This window comes from Euprymna scolopes, chromosome 31 (assembly GCF_053919585.1).
Source record: "Euprymna scolopes isolate OS-2025 chromosome 31, ASM5391958v1, whole genome shotgun sequence".
NCBI lineage: Eukaryota > Metazoa > Mollusca > Cephalopoda > Sepiida > Sepiolidae > Euprymna > Euprymna scolopes.
In genome coordinates, this window is record NC_136512.1 from 86,939,117 (window position 1) to 86,954,506 (window position 15,390).

A 15,390-nucleotide genomic window follows, 5' to 3' on the forward strand; every position below is an offset into this window, starting at 1 on the left:
AGTACTCTCTCTCTCTCTCTCTCTCTCTCTCTCTCTCTCTCTCTCTCTCTCTCTCTCTCTCTCTCTCTCTCTCTCCTCTTGATATTTCTATCCTCTCGACTATTTGGTGTGGTTCTTATCGATATCAAAACTACATTTTTCGGGGAGGATAGTTAACTTACAAATTTGCGGTTTCAGTTCTTTTGGTTCCAGTCTCATTAGTACTCTCTCTCTCTCTCTCTCTCTCTCTCTCTCTCTCTCTCTCTCTCTCTCTCTCTGGATTTGGGTGGCAATGAGCCTCGCCAAAGTCTCAGCCTTCTTCGCGCTCATTCAGTGGAGGTTGTTGTGGTTGTTATTATTTATTATTATTATTATTGTTGTTTTTATTATTATTATTATTATTATTATTATTATTGTTGTTGTTGTTGTTGCTGTTATTATTATTATTGTTGTTGTTGTTGTTTTTGTTATTGTTGTTGTTGCTATTATTATTTATTATTATTATTGTTGTTATTATTGTTGTTGTTGTTGTTGTTGTTGTTGTTGTTGTTGTTTGATTTATTTAATTTCAATATAAGCATATCCATTGTTTTAGAGCCATGTTGTTCAAAGAATAAGTACGCTTTCCATGTGAGTCATACGACTCCTAGAAAAATAAATCGCGATTATGGTATGGGGAGCAAAACCTTTTCTTTCCCGTCATTTATAAAAGCTTTCGCGCCATTGCGAATGATTTCTGTTTTGGATTTTGAAAAATTATCGGTCGCCATTTTGAAAAAAAAATGCCCATCTATCTTACTTTAATATTAGTTATGTTTCCCTGGTGAATTAACCACGCGTGAAATTTTATTTATGCTTTTGAATCCTTTGTTCAAATCCGCCATTATTTCAATGTTACAACCTTTTCTTTATTTCTCTTCTTCATTCATGAGTCATTAACGACTGAATTCCGATTATCACAACAACTCCGTCTGTAACACAATTTCTTTTCTTGAGAGAATAAAATCGACTTTGCTATAATCTCTTCTGCCATACTAAAGCCTTTGATAATGTTGGGCGCAATGGTTTACTTCACAAGCTTGCAAGCTATGAAATATTTGGAAATGCCTCCTAAATCATCGAATTTGTTCCCTCCGTTTTTTATATTGATGATTATTGTTGGCATCCGTATCTACAATGTATTTCTAGAACGAACAGGATTCGAACTTGTCACACTTAGGTTTTCAGTCAGTGTCGCTAACCATTTAGCCACCGTTGCATCCCTGCCGTTGTTTTTTTTTTAATTCAATTCATAACATTATATAATCAATTCTTATTGCTGCAATATTTTAAGTAATAAATTTATTATATTTCTTACTAGAATATCTTGTCCTTTTCTTTTCCAGTTTTAACAACTAGTCCTTTACTTTTCCAGGTTTAAGCTTAGCCATATTGATTTTCACGCTCGCATTGTTCTATTGTAATATATATATATATATAATAATGATTGCAACGTCTTGTCAGACGAGTGCCACTCCCTCAGACATTTAAAATGCATGAGCCCAAATGTCTGAAGGAGTATCTATACAAATATGATGTTACAGAGTCTTAGCTTTGTACGACAGCTAAGTCTCTCTCTCGGTTCAAAATGTTGAGATCCAGCAACAAGCAAGAGCAACATAGACAGCAACAAAATAAACTGCAGACCAGCTTAATGCGGGTACTGGTCTTACGCTTTATGTTTTTTTTTAAATCAGAGATTTGCTTCTCCTAGAAAGGTTGCCTTCACCACGGCTTACGGGAGCCCTCTCTACCCCAATATATATATATATATATATATATATATATATATATATATATATATATATATATATACACACACACAATTACTCACATATTTTGACATATTTTGTAACGCGTATTGTTTCGTTTTCGGTTGGATATCTAAGTACATCTGTCCGTGTGTCACCGTCCGCCAAACAAGAGGAAATATTAATTACTGGCGGCCACTTGTCTGTGAAAACAAGTAAACACTTTATCATCACTTATTTACATAATAACCCAATTACGGTTGTCTTTTCTTCTATTCAGTTTTATTGCCGAAGAAACCGAAACTTCAAGATAGGTTCCCGACCGGGGGCCAGCAGAGATGCCGCCGCCTTTTTATTTTAAACTTTTTTAAAAAATTTTAATTGTCGCAAAACCTGAAGGTATACATATCAACAGATTAAGTTTTTCAACTGCTTTAGCTTCGCTCACCAGAAATACAAACAGTCGCGAAAATAAATAATGTAAAAAAACACAAAATAAATAAAATGTGCAGAGTTATCCCTTTTCCAATAAATACGATATATAACGATCAAATTGTCACCATAGAAAAGACGGCATGATTCCATTTCCGTCTGATGAAAACCGGTTTTCTTTTTTTGTTGCAGACCATCTATTAGTTAGTCAGTTGCGTACAAATCCAAAGAACGATAGGAGCCTTCTATCATGTTTGAAAGTGACACGATGTGCAATAAGCAGGGTCGGAGATTCGCCGCGGTACAACTCCTGCTCTCTACCGATTTAAGTTATGACAACAGGGCCATTGCCAGGGCCCTCAAAATGCAACTCCGGATAATTCAATGCTTGAGTAAACAACTCAACGAAGTTTTTGGTCACGGTTATGGTCTTTGATGTGGTTTCAAGTGAGGGCAACATCATGCCACCTCACATCTTCGAAATCGGCTTGAAAGTCAACACAATGCGCTGAAGAGTGTAGTGATCTCTTTGTGCGATCTGGTGGCCGCTGGATGTTGCAGCAGGATTTGGCGCCGGCCCCAAAGTCTAAAGAGACTCTGGCTTGACTTCAGAAAGAGTGCTACAACGTTGTACTTTTCTCTCACTGGTCTGCACCTCCCCCATCCTGAATCTGTTGGACTGTTTCGTTTGGTCATACATCGAGAACATCACGAACATGACCTCCCACAACACCAAAGCCAACCCGAATGCATCCATCATGTATACGTAGAGCTCCCGCCGGCGCTTATGGAAAAGGCAGCTTCCCAATTCTGGATCCGTATGGAAGCGGTTATTTAGGCTGAAGGTGGCTACACTGAATAGATGTCAGTTCTACAACACAATCAAGTTAGCTGAATATAAAATAATAAAATAATATTTCAATAAATGTTTTAAGCTAAAGCGGTAGTGTTGTTTTCTTTAGGGCGACAAATTTAACATTCCACCCTGTATATATCTACACACACACACACACACACACACACACACACACACACACACACATATATATATACATACATATATATATATATATATAATGGTTTCTAAAATTTTCAAGTGATGCCTCTCAAGTACCAATTTTTCAATTTTTACTTCTTAACAGCCACTTTTTATCGGATGAAAACCGATTAAAGTTTTCCACATGCCTGAATATCCTATATACCAACTTTCAAGTCTGTTGACAAAATATTCGTTTAGTATATAGATTGAGAAGTGTCTTCTTACACGCAGATTTTCACCTTTATAGATATGTTGATATATTATTCCATATATCCACATAAAATATTATAAAGAGATACATTATGCGTCGATTTTCAGTACTTTACTTTAATAGTGCCCAATAGTTCAAATATATATATATTATAATTATTTATAATTATTGGATTCATTTAAGAATATTCAAAGTTGACCACTGTGTATGAAATAAAAGATAGTTAACTGGAATTTATGCAACGTTCAAGGCTTCCGCTCGTTTGAACACTCTAGACTGTCGACTGTCATTTCATTTATTTATTCATTTTAATTTTCTTATCATTTTGTTCAACCTAGAGATGGGGAATCCTTCTGGATGGCAGACATTCATCCGTTATCTCATGCATTCACACCGAGAGATTTTAAAAATTCTAACTGTCCTCTTTAAGTGCAATCTTTTGAATCTCCGTTGCACTTGGTTCATCGGGGATATTTGCAAGGTAGTTTTTTTTTAATCTTTTCTCGTGAATCTGGGTGCACCTATTATTACTAGAATTATGGGAATCTTCCTTAGATTCCAATTTCTTTTCAGGTCACAAATATAAGAATTCTACTTTCCCTTATTTTACAAGGGTTTCAAATTCTCGAAAAAGACGCATACGTACTAAACTGCAACTAATTCCATTAAAAATACACAGATACAAAGTAACGAACGCTTTTCAGGCAATTTCTCAATTTAGTTCTATTAAAAAGCATACAAATAGAACGTAGCGTATGCTTCTCAGGCAATTTCTAAACTTAGTTCTATTAAAAACCATACAAATAAAACGTAGCGTATGCTTCTCAGGCAATTTCTAAACTTAGTTCCATTAAAAACCATACAAATAAAACGTAGCGTATGCTTTTCAGGCAATTTCTAAACTTAGTTCCATTAAAAACCATACAAATAAAACGTAGCGTATGCTTTTCAGGCAATTTCTAAACTTAGTTCCATTAAAAACCATACAAATAAAACGTAGCGTATGCTTTTCAGGCAATTTCTAAACTTAGTTCCATTAAAAACCATACAAATAAAACGTAGCGTATGCTTTTCATGCAATTTCTAAACTTAGTTCCATTAAAAACCATACAAATAAAACGTAGCGTATGCTTCTCAGGCAATTTCTAAACTTAGTTCCATTAAAAACCATACAAATAAAACGTAGCGTATGCTTTTCAGGCAATTTCTAAACTTAGTTCCATTAAAAACCATACAAATAAAACGTAGCGTATGCTTTTCAGGCAATTTCTAAACTTAGTTCCATTAAAAACCATACAAATAAAACGTAGCGCATGCTTTTCAAGCAATTTTTCAACTTAGTTCCATTAAAAACCATACAAAGTAGGTTATACTTTTCAGGACATTTCTTTCCTATTTTTCTTAGTAATTGTTGTAAGACGCTAAAAGATAGGTACATAGCAAGGTACTATACAAATACGGTAAAAAAAAGCGGACATAATCTAGTTTCAGTTTTAAGTTTAATGTCAGTCTTTGTCAATCTATACTCAAGCCGAAGATACAATTAATATAATATTCTACTTGTTCCTTCATTGGTTAATCCGTACGTTACACTTTGAAAAAAGAAAAATAAAAAAAAAAGGGTCAAATTCGCGAAATATGCCTTTGAAAACAAAACAACCCCCCCCCTCAAAAAATCGTTTCTGAATATCTTTATCACAATATATGATCATTGATGTAATGGCGTGAGAAAGGAACTCGTATTAATTTCGACGTGCAGCGGTTCTTCACCAAAACAAGAAGTCAGCGAAAAGTTATGTATGAAAGGGAACATTCAAAAGAAACAGGGCAAAAAAGAAGAACATTGTCTGTCAAGAGGTGTTGAACAGAAGGAGAAATTAAAGAGTGTGTCTTATGTGATTATATTATTTGTATTGAACTATGTAGCACAATATTATTTTCTGAATATTTATTAATACTTAATAATTTATCGCATTTTGGTCAGTTTTATATTTAAATACAATGGGCACTGTTTTCATAGAAATGGTAATAAACTCATAACTGTTGCGTGTTATTTGTTTTTCTGCCCCCCCCCCCAAAAAAAAACTGAATTTCCACGGGTTCTCCTAGTAAACAATTATTATTGATTTTTTTCTTTTTATACATGAATCGATTTTTGTCAATATAATGTTGTTATGTATAAAAGCGAAGTTCGGCCAACGATGGAGTACTGTTGTCACATATTGGGTGGAGCTGCTAGAAGCAGCTTATCCTGCCTTGACAGAGTTGAAAATAGACTTCGTAGCTTAGTGGGGGTTGCTCATTTCTCTTTCTTGCAATCTCTTTCCCACAGAAGAGACGTTGCGAGTTTGTCGTTGTTCTATCGTTATTTCCATGGCAAGTGCTCCTCTGAACTTCAATCAATGGTTCCCCCCCTCGCCAGACTTTCACGAAAAACACTCGTCTACTTGAAACCACTATCAATAATATCTCACACCCTTCATCTGTGCCTAAACCTAAACGTAAATTCCATAAATAAAACTTATTTCTTAGAACTGCACGCCTGTGGAATTCTTTTCCGTTTGCCTGCTTTCCAGCTGATTACAATCTGATTATGTTCAAGTCTAACGTAAACAAGTTCTTGGTAAACCGCCCCCCTAAGTAATCCAATTTACAAAATTCCCACTACTTATGTTCACTACGTTATAATCGTAATGGCTAATGTATTAATGTATACTAATTAACCCTTATCCTCGAGTGGCCTCCGGGCCTTGGAAAGTGGTGACTCCTATGTAAAAAAAAAATGTATCAATATCGATTTTGTCTATATTTTACCAATATTGTATTTGTTTTTCTTTGCCATTTTAGGGCCGCGTTCGCACGCAGCTCGTGTGACAACGGAAAATGCCGAAGTTCCATCTGAAATCAACGGAGAATCACAAAGCACTGCCCCTCCGATTCAATCAGGTAATACATTGTTTTTACTTATATTCGTTTTCTTCGGACTATTGTCCTCATCAACGTTTGGTGCTCTTCGACCACCACCCTGCAGTGCGACCATATCGATGTAAACGGTGCATAAAATTCGTCGGCAGTATAATCTGGCTCAATATCTATAGTCGCAGTGATGAAGTAGAAGGCAAAGTTTTCACATTTCTTTCTTATCTGGTAGGTACAATGATATACAACATAATAGATAGCATTAGTGATCAAATGACTCATTTCCGTTATTCTCACACAATATTGTGCGGGTCCTATTGCTCATGCAATGAAGGGGATGAAGATGGAGTTTCTAGAAACTGCGATTTAATCCAATCAAGTCATTGTAGAATAGAAACGCTTACTTCCCTTCTTCCGTACGTGTCATTTCAGACTTCTGCCCATGTTTCGACTTCCTTGTACACGTATTTTAAATTCTACTATTATTTATATATTAATACGATAGCGTGTGTGTTATTTATTTTGTGTGTCACGCTTACATCTTTCTTTCTTCCGAGTGGCTGTCGTTTAATTGTTAGGCCATTCATTTTTCTAATAAATAATGTTACCAAGAATTCTTCATAAGTTTAGGTTTCGGTTTCGATTTCGAGTATAGCTGAAGTTACACACACACACACACACATATATATATATATATATATATATATATATATATATATACATACTTTTTTCTAGAAGTTTTGGTTTCGGTTTTGATTCACACTCATGCACCCAAATCATATATATATATATATATATATATATATATATATATATATATATATATATATATATATTCTTGGTCTGTCAGCCATGACCGAGTAAAAGTACTAATTAATTAGTTATGTTATCGTTTTTCATTATCTCCTGGAGTAAGTATTTAACTTTTAACATCCGAAAGACCGTCATTCACAATTCATTGTTAAGCAACGTCATTATCACCTGCACCGTGACACAACTCCAGCATGGGCCTTCTAGGAGTGTTAATCTGTAATTTGATCACCTTCATGCTACGATGAAACGACACAAAACGAGTACTTGATGCAAATCAGTTAACTTTTGTGTATGTAGGTGCGTGTGTGTGTGTGTGTGTGTGTGTGTGTGTGTGATACCGTCACTTAGCGTAGAACAAGAAACTCTCGCCCTGATCTACCTCCGAGATATGAACTCTTCTAAATTGAATACTATCCCTAACTTTCGTAAACGCAACACCGTCCATAAACCATCCCCAACTGTCGCAAACTGTCGCAAAACTCATCGCAACTCATAAATTGACCGCAAACCAACCCGAAACACATTGACCACCATTCATCGGTACTTTGTCCCAAGTCACTGCCACACCTTGATTAACAACGCTATTCAGCTTCCGTTGTGGACGTTGGTGAACAAATTCCTCTCTATTGTTCTGATGAAAAACTGATTTCCTTTTCGACATATTTCTTTTTCTCTTTCTCCCGCACAAATAACCCGAATAGGAGTCTAAATAAACTAAATGAGTTGATTATCGGAAATTCCGAAAAATCGATATTTATGTTTCGACCGATTTGATTCCCGTTTAATTCCAACGTTTATAGCCCCTATTCATCTATGATGTACGTTGATTATTGGTGCAAGTTTTAAGTATTTCGTACCTGTCCAAGTGCTTGCCAACAATGAACGAAGATTCGCCGTCATGGAAACAAAAAATACTCCGCTGGATTTCGCTAAGTCCACCCTTCGACCATATTTGTAATGATAATACCCGAAGGCGCTAGTGGGATTTTTATCTACGTTTTAAACTGGGGGGGGGGGTTCAACCGTGGCCCATTAGTTAGAATCTATTCATTTACGACGGCTATGGGTCAACCCCAACGCGGTTATCAAACGTGGCGCTAAAGAAATAAAATAAAACGTGCCCAAAACTGACCGCTGAGGGGTATCATATGAACGTTTGCTGAATAGGTCTGAAAATTGCTTTTCTGACTATAATTCAACAACAAACAAACAATAAATAAATTGGACTCGAAAGTCATTGCTAAATGTGAAAATAGGATTCCTCACCTGCAGATTTTTTTAATAGTTCTATGCTGTAAGTGAATAATCTTCTGATAAATAAATAAATAAATAAATATTTATTTTATCTCTATTGCCAAAAAATATTTTTCAACGAATTGTTTTCGGAATCGGAAATGAAGCTAAACATTTTCCGATTCCAATACCAATTCCGATACCTTCAAAAGTTCCGATTTTCCATTTCTATATATATATATTTCCATTTCTCTCTCTCTCTCTCTCTCTCTCTCTCTCTCTCTCTCTCTCTCTCTCTCTCTCTCTCTCTCTCTCTCTATATATATATATATATATATATATATATATATATATATATATATATATATATATATATACTTACTCCAGGAGATTATATATATATATATATATATATATATATATATATATATATATATATATATATATATATAGTAATTGAATTCTGATACTGTCTCCTATATCGTGTTGTTTATTATTTTATGTGCATTTTGAAAATAGTTTCGTTGACAAAACAATAATTCTTTGAATCTTCCCAAATTGTTTTGGGCCCATTTTTTTTTTAGTTTTTTTTTTTTTTTAGTTTTGTTTATTAAAAAACAAATAGCAGGCGGTGAACAACTAAGAAAGACAAGTATCAATTCATTCAACTCCCACAATCAGACGAAATAATATTCACTTTTCTCATCTTCCCCCATATTTTTTAATTCGTTTTTTTTTTTTTTTTTTTTTTTTTGTAATTTCCTCCTTCTATTTCCGGCTGCTTTTTCCTTTCTTTTCACCTCCATCTTCTTGTTTAACTTCGTTTTCTTTTTTTTTTTAAATTTTATTTTTTACTTTTCTTGTCCCAACATGTCGGTATCGCCTTCTTCATTTTTATATTCATCTTCTTCTACTCCTCCCACTTCTTCTCGTTCTTTACCGATATTCTTCTACTTCGATTTCTTCCTTTTCCCCTCCTTCTTTAACCTTTTCTTCTACCTTTTTTCTTTTTCTTCTTCTTCTTCTTCTTCTTCTTCTTCTTATTATTATTATTATTATTATTATTTTGGTTTGAGAGCGCATCACCCCGCACCCCACCTCCCCTCCTCTCTAACATCCCATCCCTACTTTATCCTTCAATAGCTGACCGGACACAGCCCACTAGCGACTTACGTGGCCCAGATAAACCTAGACACCGCACACACTAGCAGAAAAAAAATAGTAATAATGATAAAGACAACAAAATAGAGAACATACAAAATTAAAAAAGCTCACGCTAAAGCAACAAGTTATAACCCCCCCCAAAAAAAAAAGAAAAAAAAAGACAAATAAATAGAAATAAATAAAATTATAAACATGTTAATTACCTAATCATACCATACATTAATCCCCTTATCACATTTGCTCCGAGGCCCCACATAGCTACCCAACTTCCGCTCCATCATCTAGCATGCTTTGAATCGATCTGTTACGCTTACCATTTGAAAAGGGAATTTTTCCGAAATTAATAATGGATATTATCGCAGACATAACAAGTAAGACATTTTACCAATACAACTGAATAAATATATGCATATATAAAATATATGTATGTACTTTGTTCTCGTCTTCTCTTACCAACAATGATTATATTTCATTCCTCACATTGTGACAGCCTTCTAAATCTCTACTATATATATATATATATATATATATATATATATATATATATATATATATATATTATATAAGATGTGGGTGTAGTTTATATATATATATATATATATATATATATATATACGATATGTCATATAAGTATATGTCCACCATGTAATTATATAATTCCATATATATATATATATATATATATATATATATATATAGGTGATATGTTTTTGTATTATTTTTATACATTTTATTTCTTTAAATTTATATAAACCCTATCAAGGCCATTATCATCATATTTGTAGAAATCTGAAGATTGTATTGTTGGCATTGGTTTCCCCGATATTTTTCTAACGAGGATTATTTCTATAAAGACAGGTATTTACGGGAGAGAGATTGCCAACATTCGAAGTGAAAGTTATTTTTGTAGAATAACCTGGATTAGAACTTTCATCAGAAAAATCTGTTGCATTAGTAATGAGTACTTTCCCTTCTTTTTTTGTCGACCAATCGCGCGTGACTATATGGAAGGACACTATAACTATTTAATCTATATACTTATTAGTGATGGGACGATTCCAATATTTTTCCCGATTCCGATACAATTACAGATTCCGTACTAAATTCCCTATTCCGATACAATTACCGATTCCGATTCTTTAAAAATATCTAAATATTTTATTACACAATGGTTATTTTACACTGATTATCGTAAAAACACACGTTAAATGTGTATATATTTTCTTAAGCATAAAAATACACTTGTAAGGGATGATCTATCGATTTTAGCTTCACTGGTAATTTAAAATCAATAAATATTTATTATTTTATCATTATTACCAGCAATGGAAGATTTTTCTTTAAACAAAATCAAATAAAAAAAACAATTACAAGAATCGTTTTGGCATCGTAAAATAGGCATCGTAAAATAGGCATCGATTTTTTCGATTCCGATACCGATTCCGATATCCCCAAATGTTCCGATTTTTCTAATTCCCGATTCCGATTCATCACCCTATCACGAATTCCTATAAAAGTTAAAATGTGTATGTATGAGGACACTTCTCAACCTATATACTCAACGAATTTTTGATCTACAGACTTGAAATTTGGTACATAGGGTATTCAGACATGTGGTAAACTTTGAATCCTTTTTCATCCGGAAAAGGGCTGCTAAGGGGTCAAAAGTGAAAAAAATTGGTACGTGGGGGGTGGAAGTCATCGAAATTTTATCTGTTTGACAACTGGTTCATAACTACGCATGCGGGAATCGTTCACATGACAGATTACTTATGTTAAAACTAAGTAGGTTTTAAAATACTTTTTAAAGGACGTGTCGAGCTGGCCTAAGGGTTATCGTGCTTAACTCACTGTCTTTGAGTTTTGATTTTGTTCTCAGCTCGAGTATTTCTTGTTTTTTTTTTACATACAAGAAGTGAACTGTTTTTATAACAATATTCGCATACATATGTTTCAGTTTCTGTATTAATTAAAATATAATATTTATTAATTAAAATATAATATTTATTAATTAAAGTATAATATATATTAATTAAATATTATATTTATTAATTAAAATATAATATTTATTAATTAAAATATATTTATGCGTATTTTACGATCGGGAAACGCCAGGCGGCCTGCTAGTACTATACAAATCCATTCATTTCTTTTTTACAGCGCACAATGCCGAAGGCCAAAGGTTGGCGTCGGAAGGATAAAACGCAAGTTTCTACAAATTAACAAACCGAAAATCATCACAAGAATCCGGTAAGTAAATCGATAGACAATGTGATTGTGAACAAGAGTGAAGATTTGGAACACGTTATAAAAATGTTGCTTAATTAAGGAATTGTAAGAAAACATAATGAAACATGTAATTTGTAAAATTAAAATCGTCTCTTTCTCTACTACAGGGTGGTCGCTAGAAAAGCGGGAAATTTGTCAAACAATGATTAATTTTAACAAAGAATAATTTTTACAAAGTTTTTCAAAGACAAATGTTCAATTATACTTATAGATACCCAGAATGTCGTCCGTGCACTTCACTGCAACGTCTTAACCTAGAAATCCAAGCTCGTGTGGCGTTTTGAAGGGTAACTTGTGAGATATCATTCCAAGCTCTTGCCAAGCACGTTTTCAAGCCATCAATAGAGTGTGTTTTCTGCTACTTCCGTCCATGATGTGGGTACCAAAATCTAAATTGAAGAAATCAATGCAAAAAAAAAAAGAAAAATTGCAGATTGCACACCCATTCGACAACAAAAGAACCAACCAAAAAATAACAATCACACATTTTATTCATGATCTAAGCTGACCTTCAAATTTCCCGCTTTCTTAGTGACCAACCTGCATTATATACAGGGTGGAACGATAAATTTGTCACCATAATAAAAAAAAAACAAAAAAACAGTACAGCTTTCTTTTAAAACTTTTATTGAAAAAAAAATCAATTCAGCTAACTTGATCATACAGTAGAGCTGAAATCTATTTAATGTAGCCGGCTTCAGCCTCAATTACCGCCTTGATTTGGGTCCGGAACTGGGAGTATGCCTTTTCCACAAGCATCAGCAGGAGTTCGGCGAATACTCGGTAGATAGCGGCGATCAGGCTTACGTTAGTGTTATGGGAGGTCATGTTGGTGATGTTCTCGACGTATGGCCAAACGAAGTAGTCCAATGGGTTCAGGTCATGGGAGGAGAGGGCAGTGAGAGAAGGTACAAAGTTGTAATACTCCTTCTGAAGTCAAGCCTGGGTCTCTTTGGACTCGTGGGTCGGCGACGAGTCCTGCTGCCACACTCAGTGTCTGCCAGTGGCCACTTGATAGCACAAAAGGGTCGTTATACTTTTCAGAGCATCCAGGTACATTTTGGTGTTGACTTTCAAGCCGACTTCAAAGATATAAGGTGGCATAATGTGGCCCTTATTTGAAACCACACCAAGGATCCTAACCATGAGTGGTTCGATGCATTGAGCTATGCCCTCAAACGTTGAACTGCTCGGATTTGCATGTTGCAATGGTCCTGTTGTCATAATTTGGATCGGTAGAGAGCATGAGTTGTACAGCGGCACATCTCCGATCTCGCTCGTTGAATATTGTGTCACTTTCAGACATGATAGGAGGCTCCTATCGCTCATGAGATTTGTACACAGCTAAAAAAAAAGAAAAAAATAGAGAATCGATTGTCATCAAACAGAAATGTAATCATAATCATTTTTATTTTTTTTTTCTAGCGCAGCAATTTTTTTCGTTCCACCCTGTAAAATAAATTTTGTCTGTTAGTTTGTTCCCTATGAATTCCAAAATGGCTGGGCCAATTTTTTTTTTGTTGTTGTTAAATCACACAAAATGTACCTTATGTGTTTAGGAATGTTCTTTGATAAGTTTTGTACCGGAATGTCTTCAATAATTATCGAAAATCGATAATCGAGCAAAAACATTAAAGATGGAACAGTTCGATTTTGACCAAAGGTACCACTTTTACACAGGCTAACACCAAAAGTTCATGTGAGAAGCTTTATTACCACAAAAGCAAAAATGGCTAGTATATAAAATCAACAGGTTCTTTTATGTGACAGAGGCGCGTTCGAAATGAATGTTTCTGTTAAGAGCATAATTTGAAGCATGATACTTGACTTTTTCATTTTAAACATTAATTCAAGTCATTATCACTGCACAAGTAGAAAGGCCAGGCATATAAAATCAACGCAGATTCTTTGATATGACAGTGGCGCGTTAGTAACAAATTTTCTGTTTAGTGCACAGTCGAATGTTTGACGTTTGAATTTTAAACTTTAATTAAAACCATTGCATACAAGTCATTATCACTGCACAAGTAGAAAGGTCAGGCATATAAAATCAACGGTAGATTCTTTGATATGACAGTGGCGCGTTAGGAACAAATTTTCTGTTTAGTGCACAGTCGAATGTTTGACGTCTGAATTGTAAACTTTAATTAAAACCATTGCATAAAGATAATCTTATAAATTAAACCGTATGTTCTCTACAGTGCAATATCGACTACAATGTATTGTGGACTAAATTACTGTAAGAGGCAGGTGAAGCTTCCTTCCAGTGCAACTTAGTGGGTCCCCAACCAGGACAATCAATCAATTTGATTGAAAAATAGGCGATCCCACCGATTTCGATGACGATAAGAATATGGGACTGTAAAACGTTCGATGATCATCATCGAATCCCGGGAAACGTCGGGTTACCCTCCTAGTAAATTTATTAATCTGATGCAAATATTTTTAAAAATTATTTTTGTGTTTAAAAAATTGTTCTTATAAGTTCCAAATATTATCGACTATTGATCAGAATTTAACAAATAAAGGCTCGATGGAAAGGTAATGACCTGAATCGTGTAATGGGCTATGTGACATTTGCTTTCAGGGTCGCACATTAAGGGGATCATATTTGGGACACATTTTTTATAGCCATAAAATGTTTCAATCATTATCAATTGTTTTGTGTGAATTACAAAATATCTGATATTTCCTCAAAACCTCTATCGTTGACGGAAGGGGTGACTAACACTTGCTGCTATGGATTCAAATGATCTAAAATAACAACAATGGAAGACTTGATTCAAATTTTTCGTATATGTTATATCCTCCCCCCTCTACTTTTCACACATAAAGTAAATTTCATAGCGTATAACGATTATTTGATACTGGAGATATTCATAATCGTATCCTATTTCAAAAAAAATGGGCAGATATAAGATATGAGAAATATTTGGAATCAAGTCTCCCCTTCCTGTTATTTCACATCATTTGAAACCAAGCAGCACATTTTACTCTCCTCTATCAAGGCCTGGTGATTTGGGGATATATATATATATATATATATATATATATATATATATATATATATATATATATATATATATATATATGACTACTTCATTTAATCACATAAATTAATGTACAAAAGTATAAATTCATGCATGAACTTTAAGCATTTACTTCAACAGTGCTCAATACATTGGTAGCTAGGTAGTAAGTTATGAAAATATACATGGCAATTAAGCTACACAAAATATTCCGCGTTTCATCCTCGTGAGAATTCGTCGGTCTCAGACTATCTGCTGACATTGACTAAATGCTTTGTTACTCAGCGCTTCCTTCCTTCCTTTCTCTCTCTCTCTCTCTCTCTCTCTCTCTATATATATATATATATATATATATATATATATATATATATATATATATATATGTATATATGTATACATATATATATATATATATATGTATATATAGTAAGTTATAAAAAATATATATAGCAATTAAGCTACATAGAATATCCCGCGTTTCATACTTGTGAG

At 34.0% G+C, this 15,390-nt stretch overlaps 1 protein-coding gene across 1 annotated transcript in view; it reads left to right on the forward strand.

Moving 5' to 3' along the window:
- LOC145255837 (uncharacterized) overlaps positions 1-15,390 on the forward strand; it is a 459,069-nt gene that overhangs the window by 402,304 nt on the left and 41,375 nt on the right. The window contains exons 4-5 of the mRNA XM_080114568.1: positions 6,299-6,397; positions 11,741-11,830. The gene's annotated coding sequence lies outside the window, so the exon portion shown is untranslated. The remainder of the gene's footprint in view (positions 1-6,298; positions 6,398-11,740; positions 11,831-15,390) is intronic.